The 14,505-nt window shown below is 35.6% G+C and overlaps 1 pseudogene across 1 annotated transcript; it reads left to right on the forward strand.

The window, feature by feature from the left end:
• The first annotated feature begins 220 nt into the window (after positions 1 to 220).
• Positions 221 to 14,181, forward strand: LOC143566594 (cytochrome P450 CYP72A219-like; annotated as a pseudogene). The gene is made up of 5 exons (XR_013141260.1): positions 221 to 498; positions 12,639 to 12,855; positions 12,939 to 13,184; positions 13,261 to 13,645; positions 13,734 to 14,181. The product of XR_013141260.1 is annotated as a cytochrome P450 CYP72A219-like (transcript).
• Positions 14,182 to 14,505: the final 324 nt, after the last annotated feature.

Genomic DNA, 14,505 nt, shown 5'->3' on the forward strand with positions numbered 1-14,505 from the left:
GAAAAGAAAAACAAACGTACGTATATCCTGGACCACACTTTATTAAGTTTTATCAATCATCTGATGCGGACTGCATAGAGCTTTCCATGAGAACAACAAAACACATGGATGATAGCCATTAATCACTCCATAAGGTGGCTATCTAATCATTACTTCATCAATTTATAAATACCCTTCACTAGATCAAAATATCAAGAACTTTATCTTGTACATACCTGCCATGGAGATCACTACAGTTTTTTGTGGTCTTGGGAGTCGCATCAATAATCTTCTTGTTTTGCATATGGAGAATTTTGAATTGGTTATGGTTCAAACCAAAGAAGATCGAAAAGTTTCTAAGAGATCAAGGACTAAAGGGTACCCCTTATAGATTCTTGTATGGAGATCTCAAAGAGATGGCAAAGACGATGAACGAAGCCAAGTCTAAGCCAATGAATTTTACTCACGATATTGCTCCTCGCGTCTCACCCTTCTTCTACAAATCCCTCACCACTCTTTGTATAAAGCTTTGGTTCTTTTACTTTTTGTTATTATAATCATAACCTTAACTATATTGTTTAAACCGATGGTGGGTGTCGTGAATGGTTTTTTAGAATAAATAAAATTTGGCTATTTAGTGACCGAATTTGCATCGACTGATAGTGTTTGTGAAAAAAATATTTACTAATATGGTGTCTGTTGAAAAATATTTACCATAATAGTGTTGTTAACATCTTTTTTTTTCTTTTCTATTTTTGTTTCTCACTGGTAATCTTATTGGGTAAAATCAAGAGTGACCTAATTCATGTTTCTCTTCTCTCTTTTTTTTCTTTTGATAAAAAATAATAATATTAATGACAGTAAAAAATAAATGCCATTTTATGCAACCATAAGTCTACTCCTTTCTTATTTAAATCATACTTGTGTTAAATAAAACTTTAAACTAAATAGATAACTAATTCGTCAGTTTTTAAATTCGTATTCATGTATTTTTTTTCTATAAAAACTCTTTTATTAAAAATAATAGTTTATTTTATTGGTAAATATTGATATCAAACAGTACCGGTACCGTTGGATCTCGAAACCTCAAATAGTTTGTATTGAATCGTTAACCGTTTCAATCCAATACCCGATACCATTTACTCATCTCTAGTCTTAAAATTTAAACTAAAACATTTTTTTAAATAGTAGCTTACTTTTTAAAATTAAAAGTATATATATATACGTTTAATTTTAGACAATAACATTTTGAAATATATATATCTTTTTTTAACTTACAAATATGAACCTAAAGAAAATTTGTTTTACAAATATATACTATTGTACAGCCAAAAAAACTCATTATTTGGTTTACAAATACTAATATGAACGTTCTATTTTTTTCTTTTTCAAAATAGGTTTATTTAATTTCTAAATAAAATGCTTTATTACAAATTATGAAAAATAGTTCTATTTAGCAAGAAACATAGTTTGAAGAGGAAAATAGAAAGATTAACAGTATATTCTAATTTAATTGATAAAAAGATAAAAACGCATTTTTCATAAAAACATAAGTCGATGTTGTATCTATTTTTTTACACTAAGAATAGATTTTATTTTATTAATAAAGAAGAGGAAGATCTCTGGCATGGGTCTATCTTGATTTTATCCAATGTTTTCAGACCCAGACCCGGCCCGGACGTCGACACGGACGCCTTACCGGGTCAAAGGTTGGGTCGACGCCTTACCGGGTCAAAGGTCGGACCGACCCGGGAGGGCGGACCGGTGTTTGACCCGGATGACGTCATAAATAATTTAAATATATATTTATATTTACATATATATATATAACATTCGTAAACATATTAAAAATAATAATAACCAAAAATAATAATAACAACAAACTTTAATGTTTATTTATGTTTTATACATTTTTTTAAATATATGTGATTTATGTTTGATCAATAGAGATATCAATAAAACTTGGTTGGTTGGCTTATGGGGTAATTATTAAAGCTTCTATCTTTGAAATGACCCAAGTTTGACTCCCGGCATACACATTTCATTTTGGATTTAATAAAAAATGGGTTTTACCGGTCCACCCGCTAGGTCAACCGGTCCGACCGGTCTGGGCCGACCGCCACCCGTAAAACCCGGCCGGGTTTTAGAAATGTCCAAAATACACTGACCCGGCCGGTATAGGGACCGGGTCCCGGTCGGACCGTTCCGACCGGCCGGGCCGGGTTTCAAAACACTGATTTTATCCGATAAAATTATGAATGAGAAAAAAAAAAGATGTTAACAACATTATTACGCTAAATATTTTTACATAAACACCCTATTAATAAATATTATTTTTCACCAACACTACTTTAGAAAAAAATTTTCAAGTATCACAAAGGACAAGCATTAATTAACAGAAACTTGACCTTTAAAAATAAAGTTATACTAGCATTTAGACCCCGCCGCCATAATTTTAATAGAGGTGACGTTGAGATTATTATTCTTGTATTTCTGATTTGCTAGTGAAAGTCGCTAAAACGAAAATCTTAATATTAGTACATGACATTGACAAAATGTGGACTTTTATGGACCCCGCATGTTTCTGTTGCGGTGGCGTTGCGTCTACAAATTTGTACCCCACACGTGTGGGGGCGGAAGGGTAGGGTCTACAAATTTGTACCCCACACATGTGGGGCCGATGCGTTAAATCGTATAAATATATGGCGTTTTGGTTTGTTACGGTACAAAAACTTGCTATAACAACCCAGATAAAACCCAAAAGATATTGCCTAATATGTAGAAAAGAATGTTGACGACATGAGCCGACAAAGATGCACACTAAGTATTTTATTCAAAATATTCACTCTTATCGCATCATCTAATCAAAATACATTTTGAGTATTATAAAAAGAAAATGTTATATGTATTTATGTATTTTCTCACATTAGTACTACTACTTCCAACTAACTTTTTTTGTAAATGTGAGTAGAAATATGCACAAAAGAACCTCATGTGTCTTGCATGTGGTGGTAGAGATGTTCAAAAAAACCGGTCCCCGAACCGGTTTGCCAGTTTAAACCGGAAACCGGTTATTTTAAAAACCGGTTTTTTGTAAACCGGTTTGACCGGTTTACAAACCGCCGGTTTGTATATCGGTTTTACTTTTTAGAGCTCAAACCGGTTTTGAAACCGGTTAAAAAAAAACCGGTTTTTTTAAGTAACCGGTTACTAAAAAACCGGTTAACCGGTTTTTTTATAAACCGGTTTATAACCGTTATAAAAAAATCGGTTAACCGGTTTTTTAGTAACCGGTTAACCGGTTAAAAACCGGTTTATGCCGTTGAGAAACGGCTATATAGCCGTTTTTTCTTGTTTTTGACCGTTTTTTTTTTATTTACCATTCTACCCCCACAAACATCTATATATAGTTTAGGTTGGGTATTGGTTAGAACACACTCGATTATACAACTCCAAACGCTCCAAACGCTCTAAACGTTTATTTTATACGCGATTATTTTGTTATCTCACGCTCTATTATACCACATTACCACTCCATACGCTCTAATTTCGTAATCGATTATCATGGCCTCCCAAAGTGCTACTTCATCCGTCAACATGGGTGCCTCGAACACGGGAGAAACGGTCGTTCGGGTCATCCCCACGAAACGAAACCATGATGTTTGGCAACATTTCGACCTATGCGAAATGTCTAACGGTAGCCAAAAAGCTCGATGCAAACATTGTTTGAAGTTTTATGGCAAAGATGCAAACTCCACTTTAAAAGCGCATGTACAAAGGCCCTTTTGCAAGGCCTTGAAGGACGAATCGGGAAGTAGTTCGCAGCCGGAGATGACGAATCAAGGAACGGTGTTTACGTACGACCTTGAAGCGGTACGTCAAAAGTTTTCAAACTTTGTGATTCAAAATACACTTCCTTTCAACCACTTCGACAACCCTCAATTCACGGAGATGATGCAAAAGTATGTTCAACCACGCTACCAACACGTAAGTCGTTCTACCCTTAGAAGAGATTGTCTTAAAGCTTGGAAAAACGCTAAATCCGAACTAATTTCATACTTTTCAAACTTACAAACTGGTGTAAACTTAACAACGGATGTGTGGTCGGTACCTAATGGTTCGCCCGACTCATACATTTGTGTGACGGCTCATTGGGTTGACCCCGAGTCGTGGCAAATGATGAAACGAACCGTTGCGTTTCAATTGTTTGATTACCCGCACACGGGTAGAAATATTTTTAAACTCTTGGATAAAGTCATTCGACAATACAAGATTGAAGATAAAATCTTTTCAATTTCGTTTGATAACGCGTCCAACAATACGGCCGCGGTTGGCCATTTAAAATTAAAGTATAAACCTATTTGTGATGGAGCGTTTTTTCATAGCCGATGCATTGCACATATTATCAACTTGGCCGTGCAAGATGGGTTAAACGTGATTGAAACGCAAAGAAACAATTTTAAAAGAATGTTACGAGATGTTTTTAGCAACAATAAAACATTTTCAAGATACAAAAAATTTTGTGATGAAGCTAATTGTCAATGGTTGGGGCCCAATTGGGATTGTCCAACAAGATGGAACTCGACTTGTGATATGTTTGAGAAAGCCATCCAACAAAAAGAATCACTAATTGCGTTTCATCAAATAATGTCAAATAGGGGTAAATGTGCACCGTACGATCCTAGAAACTGGTTGTTGATTGAGATCGTTACGGAGGTCCTTCAAATTTTTAAATCTTGCACAACTAGTTTATCCGGGGTTTACTATCCAACAAGCCCCATTGCTTTACCAAAAATTGCTGTCATGTGCACAAAGTTGGGTGAACTTCATTGTAGGGGTGCACCTTATTTTGATATGGGTGTAAAAATGAAAGAAAAATTTAGAAAATATTTTCAACAACTACCAGCTGTTTTGACATGTGCTGCTGCGTTAAACCTTTGCATAAATGTTGGTAGTGTTGAAGCTTTAATAGAAAAAAATTGTGATGAGCTAGAGTTAAACGACGATCAAAACCCCTATTATAACCAAACTTTAAAGAATGCTTTCAACACCACCTTGTCTAACATGTATGATGTTTACCTTACAAAATACGGGTCGTCTTCCCAAATTCATGACTCGTTAAGAGCTGTTGCCCAATCCCAATCCCAAACCGACCTTGAAATGGGGATGTACTACATGATTTGGGAAGACGCCGGTAAACGTCAAAAGGTAAACACCCCAAGCAGTGAACTTGGAAGGTATGGTGGTACCAACTTTGTGAAACACATGACTCCAGATGAATTTAGAAGTCTTGATTTGCTGGCTTGGTGGAGAGGTAAGGAGGATGAGTTTCCGATCCTCGCCGCCATGGCCAAAGATTTACTAGCGGTCCAAGCTTCCACGGTAGCTTCGGAGTCTGTTTTTTCTGTTTCTGGCAGGGTTATATCGATTAGGAGGACTCGACTCACTCCACCAGCTGTAGAGATGTCTATTTGCTACAAGGATTACTTGGACTCTTTAGATAGGGCACAACATCAACGCTCACTCGAGGGGGAAATGGACTATGAGGCGGGCTTGTATGAAGACGAGGTCAATCAAGGACACACTCAACCAATGACCGATGAAGAAGCCGCGTACGACGATTACCTAAGAAATAGCTCGGGATCGGGTAGCGATGAAAATAATGGGTAAGAAACAGCAAGTTGTTAATGTAGTCGTGTCTAAGCATTCTTTAATGTTTGTATTTTTGAGTTACGAATATGCGATAACGATTTAATGTTTGTATTTTTAATGTAAAGGCTATAAATGAAAGTTATGTATTTTTGAGTTACGAATATGCGATAACGATTTAATGCTTGTAGTTACCGGTTTGTTTATACTGTGAAAAAATAATGGTTATTTAAAAAAAAAAAAAAAAAACCGGTTAACCGGTTAGACCGGTTATTAAAAAACCGGTTCATAAAAAAACCGGTTTATTAACCGGTTCTAACCGGTTCCTAAACCGGTCCTAACCGGTTTGACCGGTTATGGTTTTCATACAAAAAAACCGGTTATTAACCGGTCCGGTTATTAACCGAACCGGTTTTTTTCCTTGACGAAAAAAACCGGTCCGGTTAATAACCGAACCGGTTTTTTTAAAAAAACCGATTTGTGCACCTCTATGTGGTGGTGGTGACATGTCGAATGGCTTGTTGCTCCAAACAAAGGCAAAGATTTTGTTGAGTGCATCCCTTTAAAACACAGCAATAGTTAGCAGCCCGCGTCACATGCCCTAGAGTTTCCCTGTTTTCATACCAGAATGCCTAACTTAGTTTTATTTAATCAAGTATAAATGACTTTTAAGTATTTATAATTTAAATCATACCTCAGCTAAGGCATTAACAACATTATGAAGTTCAGCTTTTTGACTAAAAAGTATCTTCCTCCCCTTCCAACTTGTGCCTTCATTTCCATTATTTACATCTTCAATTCCATTACTCCACTTGTAATATGCAATTAGTTAATCAATAACATGCTACCCAGTATCCACCAACCAAAACTGAGCCAAAGCAAAATCCCTTTTGTATAAAATCCTTAGTTTGACCCAAGACCTGCACTCAACGCACTCACAATTTAGTTTGACCCATTTAACAATTTTCAAGAGCATGTAAATATCAAACTCCAATACGTAGCTTTGTGCAAAGTATGTGAAAAGTAGTCGTTAAAGTAAAACGAAATTAAACACAAAAAGAATATAAAACCAACTGACCCAAGAGGAATAATAACCGATTCGTATGTGATAACAAATTCAAGCTTCCAATTGTACACTCAAATAAATAATTTCAAGATTAAAGATGTTGACTGACAACCGACATTTGCACATATACGGATAACCTTATAAAATACAACAACAGAATCACATATCTAAATAAGTTTTAAGCGTACAGACCTTTCTAGAGGCTCATCAATTGCAGAAAATCTCCCAAAGGTCAAAATTGATACGTCAATAAAGTCAAAGATCAACATAGAGCAATAGAGGCATGAATTTGTGTTGGGGTTTTGACATAAAAGAGCCCCATCTTTGTCAATTGCAAAAGTACTCTATTAGCTCAAATAATGCGGAATAAATTCGATTGGGAAATCCGGCTCCGGTGATCGACAGGCGCCGGTTTCCGCCACACCGTCTTGGAACCCGGAAACAGTCACGGCATCGCAGTCACCTAGGGTTTCCAAAATGGAGCCCGACAACATACGAATCGGAGCCGCGATAGACCGCCACCATAAACAACCGCATGCCACCGGTTATATATCAAACAATAGAGAGAGAATCCAGTGGGTGAAATACATAGAGAGAGTATGGTAGAAGTGGTGGTATAATACAATGGTTATGGCAGAGAGCTGAAGAAGAGACACGTGTAACTTACCATGGATACGTGGAGCGGCAGATATCATAAGATAAGTTGCAACGAATTGTACAACCAAATGAACCAAATATACAACTCTACAGCAACATGTTACAACCCTAAAAGCAAAACTATGCAAAAAGAACTTGTACTAAAGTTGCAAATTAATATAGATGATAATTATCTTTAGGGAAAATCCCTAAAATAGCCCGTTTTAAAAAAAGAAGTCCCAAAATGGCTATTTTTACCTCAAAATCTTTTATAATTTGGACTGTCAAGACGCACTAGGAAAAGATAAAAATAAAGAGGGAGCATGCCAAATTTTGAAAGAAAGTCGGGTAAAAGATGAGATTTGGGGTCGGTAAAGTTTCAAATTTTTTGTAATCTTTGAACAAAAGTTCAGATTTTTTCAAAACAATTTTTTTTCAAAAAACTGTCTTGAGAGACTGTTTTTTTATGTTTCCTACCTTTCAAGTCCATAATTTCAAATTATTGAAAAAATATATTTTTGAGAATTATACTCCTGAACCACCACCACCACCACCTTGAACCACCACTATCACCAACGCCGTCGGCCCCACCCCATCACCACCACCACTGTCACTACCAACATAGCCGCCTCCAACACCGCTACACCCATCACCACCGTCGCCCCCACCCCATCACCACCACCGCTGCATCGGTCCAACTTGATTAGACCCATTAGACGGTACGGAACCATGGTTGACCCGTGCTGAACGAACCCGGACCCTGTTGACTCCCAACCTATAGCATTCACAGCAGTTTCTCGTCACCATCGTATCACCACCGGCTACTGGAAGGCAGATCCCCGTCGGTGACCGCTGAAACTCACTGGATTGTTGCTGCCAATCGAACTTCACTACAAAAGAGGGGCCATGAAAGGGATTGTGGTTGCTGCCGTGAGGTTCTAGTTGCACCACCACTTCTACGCCACCGTTGTACTTGTATCACCGTCGTTCTTCATCGTCGGAGGAGACCTCCTTGTCTCTTCCACTCGTCTCTGAGTCCCTCTCCCTCTCTCTCTCTCTCTAGGAGTGTTGCAGGTTTATTTTTTGGGTTAGGTTGGGTTTGTGAAGAAGGAAATACATACATACATATATATATATATACAGGGGAGGGATATTTTGAAAACCATGTTGAGTTTTAAGAACTTAAGAACTTAATTCTAGGCCACACATTTAGTTAATGGATTGGAATATGTGGTTGAGATTAAATCTGGCAAAAAAGTCAAAGTATGAGAAAGAATAAATATGGAAGTGGTTACACTAACTTTTACGTCCGTTACACATGTGTAAAAAGTCGACTCGGTGCGTAAAAAATTCTGTAATTTTTTTACGTGTGTGTAACTTACATATATTACGCATGTGTAAAAAAAATTCGAAAAAAAAATCGTTACACTGAGTTCTTTCGAGTTCTTAAAACTCAAAGGGGTTTTTAATTGAAATCTCCCATATATATAAGTAAGGATCCTAAGAGAACCATTGGCAAATTGAGAACTTTGAGAACCATTTTGGACCACTAAAAAAACCCTCTAAAAAAATATTAAAAAAATTATAGAACAAACAAAACCGAAAATTTTAAAAAAGTAAAAAAACCAAAATTCTTATATTTCATTCCAGTTTCATTAAAAAAAACCAAAATTTTTTTTCTTTTTAATTCGTATTATACTTATACACATATGTATACTTTCATTTAATCTCTAGTTACGTAATATACACATATGTACATTATCATTTACCTTAAATTATACATATGTGTATAGGAAAAAACATGTGTGTACATATTATACATATATGTATAATAAAAAAAACTGATTTTTTTTCTTTTTAATTCGTATTATACCTATACACATATGTATACTTTCATTTAATCTCTAGTTATGTAATGTACACATATGTACATTATCATTTACCTTAAATTATACATATGTGTATAGGAAAAAAACATGTGTGTACATATATGTACATATTATACATATATGTATATGTATAATTTAGCTAAATCGAGAATTTTTTTTTACGTTTTTTTAGAAACCGGGATGATAAATAAGAACTTTGTTTTTTTTACTTTTTTTATTTTTGTGTTTTTTTTTATTTTATAATTTTTTGTATTTTTAGGTTGTTTTGTGGTCCAAAATGGTTCTCATAGTTCTCAATTCCCAAAATATATATATATATATATATATATATATATATATATATATATATATATATGAAGTTCCATCTCTCACATTATATCCCTCTCTAGGTAGAAGTTGTAATGGATTTGGAGTATGATCAGGCATATGAACGGTAGGTTTATGAGGATACGAAGAAGAAGGAAGGTGAATCTACTGATGGCTTGTGACAAGGGTGGTGGTGATGGGGTGGGGGCGACGGCGGTGATGGGTGCGGCGGTGGTGGAGGCGACTATGGTGGTAGTGACGGTGGTGGGGCCGACGGCGTCGGTGATGGTGGTGGTTCAGGGGTATAATTGTTAAAAATATATTTTTTCAAAAATTTGAAAATATGGACTTGAAATGTAGGAAACATAATTAAACAGTCTTTCAAGATGGTTTTTTGAAAAAAAAATTGAAAAAATCTGAACTTTTGCTCGAAGATTACAAATAATTTAGACTTTACCGACATTATTTCCCCAAATCTCGTCTTTTATCTGATTTTTTTTCGAAATCTCGTCTTTATTTTTATCTTTTCCCAATACGTCTTGACAGTCCAAATTAAAAAAAATTGAGAAAAAAATAGCTATTTTGGGACTTAATGATACTATTTTAGGAATTTTTTTCCTTATCTTTAACTACGTGGAAATGTTGTTATTATATTAATTGACCACATGTATTATTTAATAAAAGTTGGTAAGGGCCCCATATATGTGTGTGATACATAAATATAAAAGATGGAAATAAAATGTGGAAAGGGACCATTTATGTGTGTACGTGATACATAAATTAACAGTGAAACTGATAATCTTAGACTATCATGTTATTCAGGTATACCATTTAAAGACGTGGTGGATTCGAGTTCATATAAGAATTTCACTAATTCTCTATAATCATTCATTTTCTCTTCATCTTTACAAAGTCTTATATTGTTACATCGTCATCTTTTATATTTATTTTTAATAATCAATTTATTTATAAAACTATAGTTAAATGATCATATTAAAAAAATACAATGTAAGTAAAATAATAAATTAAATAATGTAACAGTTGCTAAAGGATATATATATGGAGTACAAGTTAATAATCATTTAAAACGACAAAGAGTTAAAAATAAATGTAGCGTACATGTCATTAAAAATCAAAGCATATGATGTATGATAATAATAATAATGTAGTGTATGTGTCTCAAAAATTTACAAGTTAATGTATCTAAAAAAAATATTAATTGGGCCCCACGAAAAACAAACAAATGGGACTAAGAAAGAATGTGAAAGGCCCTTCATCCCTATCCCTGAGAAGGGCACATCCACTTATCCACATCAGCCACTACTGGTGGCAATGCAACCGATCTTTAGGATAAACACCTCATTCTTTCTCCCAATCCGTTTTAAAGGCTTAGGTTTATTCAGCTGAGGATGTTTCTATTTATGCTTTCGTAGCATTGAGGACATAATGTTGGAAGTTACAGGACCATATTTTACGGGATTGTGGTGTTGATGGGTTGATTATGGGTGTGCGTTGGATTGTTTGCATAGTTCCATTGTCGATCTTGATCTTAGCGGGTTCGCTAATAAGGACCCCCCCCCAATGCTCAATATGCTTTGACGAGTGCCTTTTATTGTAAAATCCTCCAAAGTCTGGGAGAGAAGTTTAGCTTATCCACTCGCCAGAGAGCGGTATTAGAATGTCTTCAGGCTTTCCATCTCAAGATTTATTGGCTGTCTTCTTCATCGAAGAGTTAGGCCAGCACATGTCAACAATGGAGTACCAGACCATTCTTAAATATCGTTTAATGATCCCACTGCTCCCAATTGATAAGCCATGCCTGGTTTGCCATAAAAATTGTTTGGATAATTTTGGTGAACATGTGGTTCATTGCAAGGAGCTTCCAGGGTTAAATATAGACATGATTTGGTCAGAAATATCTTTTTAGATGTGTTAAAACGGTTGGGGATCTCGGCAATAAAAGAAACTCCCATGAATTTCTTGTCAGATCCACTTGAAGGGAGGTCTAATCTCCGACCAGCAGACCTTACTGGAGTATCTCCCTTGTCGGGCTTAGGGATACCGGGTTTGTTGTTAAGCAGGCCGTGTTGAAGGCAAAATCGGGAAAATTTGCAAAGCATAAAAAAGCATGTGCTGAGCATCAACACGTCTTCATTCCTTTTACCTTTGATACACTTGGGTCCCTTACCCCCGAAGCAATTACGTTTCTAAAAAGAATTCAGTAGGTCGAGCACGATAACTTATCGATGCCAAAGAACTATAACTTTGTTTTCAGTAAGATTGGTTTGCCATTCAAAAGGAGGTGACGGCGTAGCTTTGTTGCTCGCTTACCTACCTCTCAGTTGTAATTGGATCCTTTTGTTCAACATAAATTTCTCTATTGAGATTCTTTATTATCTAATAAGTTATCATTTCCTATAATATAATTCCTTATTATAAGATTAACCAGTATGCCCCATTGAGCCTCACGAAGGTGGCCTACGCAACACTCATGAGCTTATTGGAACATTGAGCCCCTTAGTCACGTGTGACAGCAAATAGGGGGTCATGTGGGGTCATTGGCTTCTTCATCCAATCAGCTTTTTTGTTTTATCTTTCCTTTTCTTTTTATTTCCTTTTGTTATAAATAAAAAAGTATGGTGGAAAATGATGGAGAATAGTGTATAGCATGGGTTGAGTGGTGTGATTGAATGATGGAGAGAAGCTGAGGTGGCGCTGATGTGACGAATGATGAAAAATAAGTAAAATAGTGTATAACATGTACATAGCCTAACGATGACATCAATTTATTGTTATGAGCAAGGGTGTGAATTCAGACTTAGCGCGAAAGAACAAGGCAAAGCTAACAACGAAATTTGTGGTTTTAGACGAGTTTTGTTTAGTTTTGAAACTAACCCACAAACACACATAACAAAAATTTCATGTTCGTGTCAGCCCAATAAGTTTGAAATCGTATTTAATAATTCTTCCAACATAAAATTAAATACTTGCCTAAAACTAAATAAATAAATAAACACATGTATGCTTAGGATAATTGTTACTTATAAAACGAGTATTTAAAATATATGTCTATGGTGTGTTATATTTTTTGGCTTTTGTCTTTGATTATATAGGTAAGAGTTGTTTTACATGGATGGGAACAAAACCTGTGGTACATGTATCTGAACCTACCATGATACGAGAGGTGTTGGCTAAGTATAATATATATCAGAAGCCAACAAATAATCCATTAATAAGCTGCTTATAAATGGATTAATAAATGCTGAGGGTGACCAATGGGTTAAACATAGAAAAATCATCAATCCTGCATTCCACGTGGAGAAGCTCAAGGTTATTATTTCTTGTTCTTCCCCTTTTCTGTTAAATGATCGATGTAGTGCTCCTTACTTTCTTTCGGATTACTCCTTTTGCAGCATATGATACCAGCCTTTTATGTGAGTTGTAGTGAGATGATCCACAAATGGGAGAAAGTTCCTATCCCAAGAAAGCTCGTGCGAAGTAGATGTTTGGCCTTATCTTCAAACTTTTACAAGTGATATAATTTCACGTACCGCATTTGGTAGTAGTTTTGAGGAAGGAAGAAAGATATTTGAACTTCAAAGAGAACAAACATGGCTGGCAATGAAGGCTGCAAATTCAGTTTACATTCCAGGATCAAGGTGATTCAGTTTCCAAACTTTACTCAAAGATTTGGTAATATCACTAGACTTTTGTGATAACAAGTAATACTTGTAGGTTTTTACCAACAAGAAACAATAAGAGGATAAAAGAGATTAACCAACAAGTAAGGAGCTCAATAAAGAGTATAATTAATAAACGAATTGTCGCGATGAAAGCCGGGGAAGCTAGCCATGATGACATTTTGGGCATACTTTTGGATTCCAATTACAAAGAAATCAAACAACATGGAAATAGCAATTTCGGATTAAGCATTGAAGACATCATCGAAGAATGTAAACTTTTCTACTTGGCAGGGCAAGAGACTACAACAAACATGCTTGTTTGGACTATGATTTTGTTAGGTCAACACATGGAATGGCAAACACGCGCTAGAAACGAAGTTTTTCATGTCTTCGGAGATAAAACTCCAAATATTGAAGGCTTGAGTCATTTAAAAGTTGTAAGTTTTCTAACCATATGATTAAAACCACATAATGATGAATTTTTTTGAAAATACTTTCAATTATTCTTATTTTTATTATACGCAGATAAACATTATATTCAATGAAGTTCTCAGACTATATTCACCGGCGCCAGTACTTAGACGATTAATACATGATGACACAAATGTAGGTAACTTAACCTTACCAGCAGGGACCTTTATCCAAATAAACGCATTGATTTTGCATCACGACAAGGATGCATGGGGTGAAGATGTGCACGAGTTTAAGCCTGAAAGATTTTCCGAAGGTGTTTCAAATGTAACCAAGGGACAAGCTGTGTACATTCCATTTGGTAGTGGCCCACGTATATGCATAGGCCAGAATTTTGCTATATTGGAAACGAAAATGGCTCTTGCAAGGATTCTGCAACACTTTTCTTTTGAGTTAATCTCCATCGTACTCTCATGCTCCACACGCAATACTTACTCTGCAACCTCAATTTGGCGCACACTTGATTATGCACAAACTTAAGGAAATGCATATATATATATAGTTTTGATATTTGAGACAATTATGCTATATATTTGAATAAATTTATGATATATGTATCAATATTTGATTCAAACTTTTTTATTTATTATACCCCTGCATAGTCGAAGCGGAAGGATTGCGTAGACCGAGACTATAATAAAAGTCTTCCAAAAGGAAGTGTGGAAGGCCTTTAGTAGTGATGTCCACTATCTAATGTGTGGATGACACTTGTAGAACTCGAAACTAACCACTAAACTTTTTCTTGCACAAAATGTATATCCAACTCAACTGGTTTGGTTCGTTGGTACTGAACGGGATATACCAAGGAAGCATGGGATGGTGGAAG

Source organism: Bidens hawaiensis, unplaced genomic scaffold (assembly GCF_021521415.1).
Source record: "Bidens hawaiensis isolate Kalapana, Puna unplaced genomic scaffold, B.hawaiensis_p1.1 tig00022914_1, whole genome shotgun sequence".
In the NCBI taxonomy this organism is placed as follows: Eukaryota; Viridiplantae; Streptophyta; class Magnoliopsida; order Asterales; family Asteraceae; genus Bidens; species Bidens hawaiensis.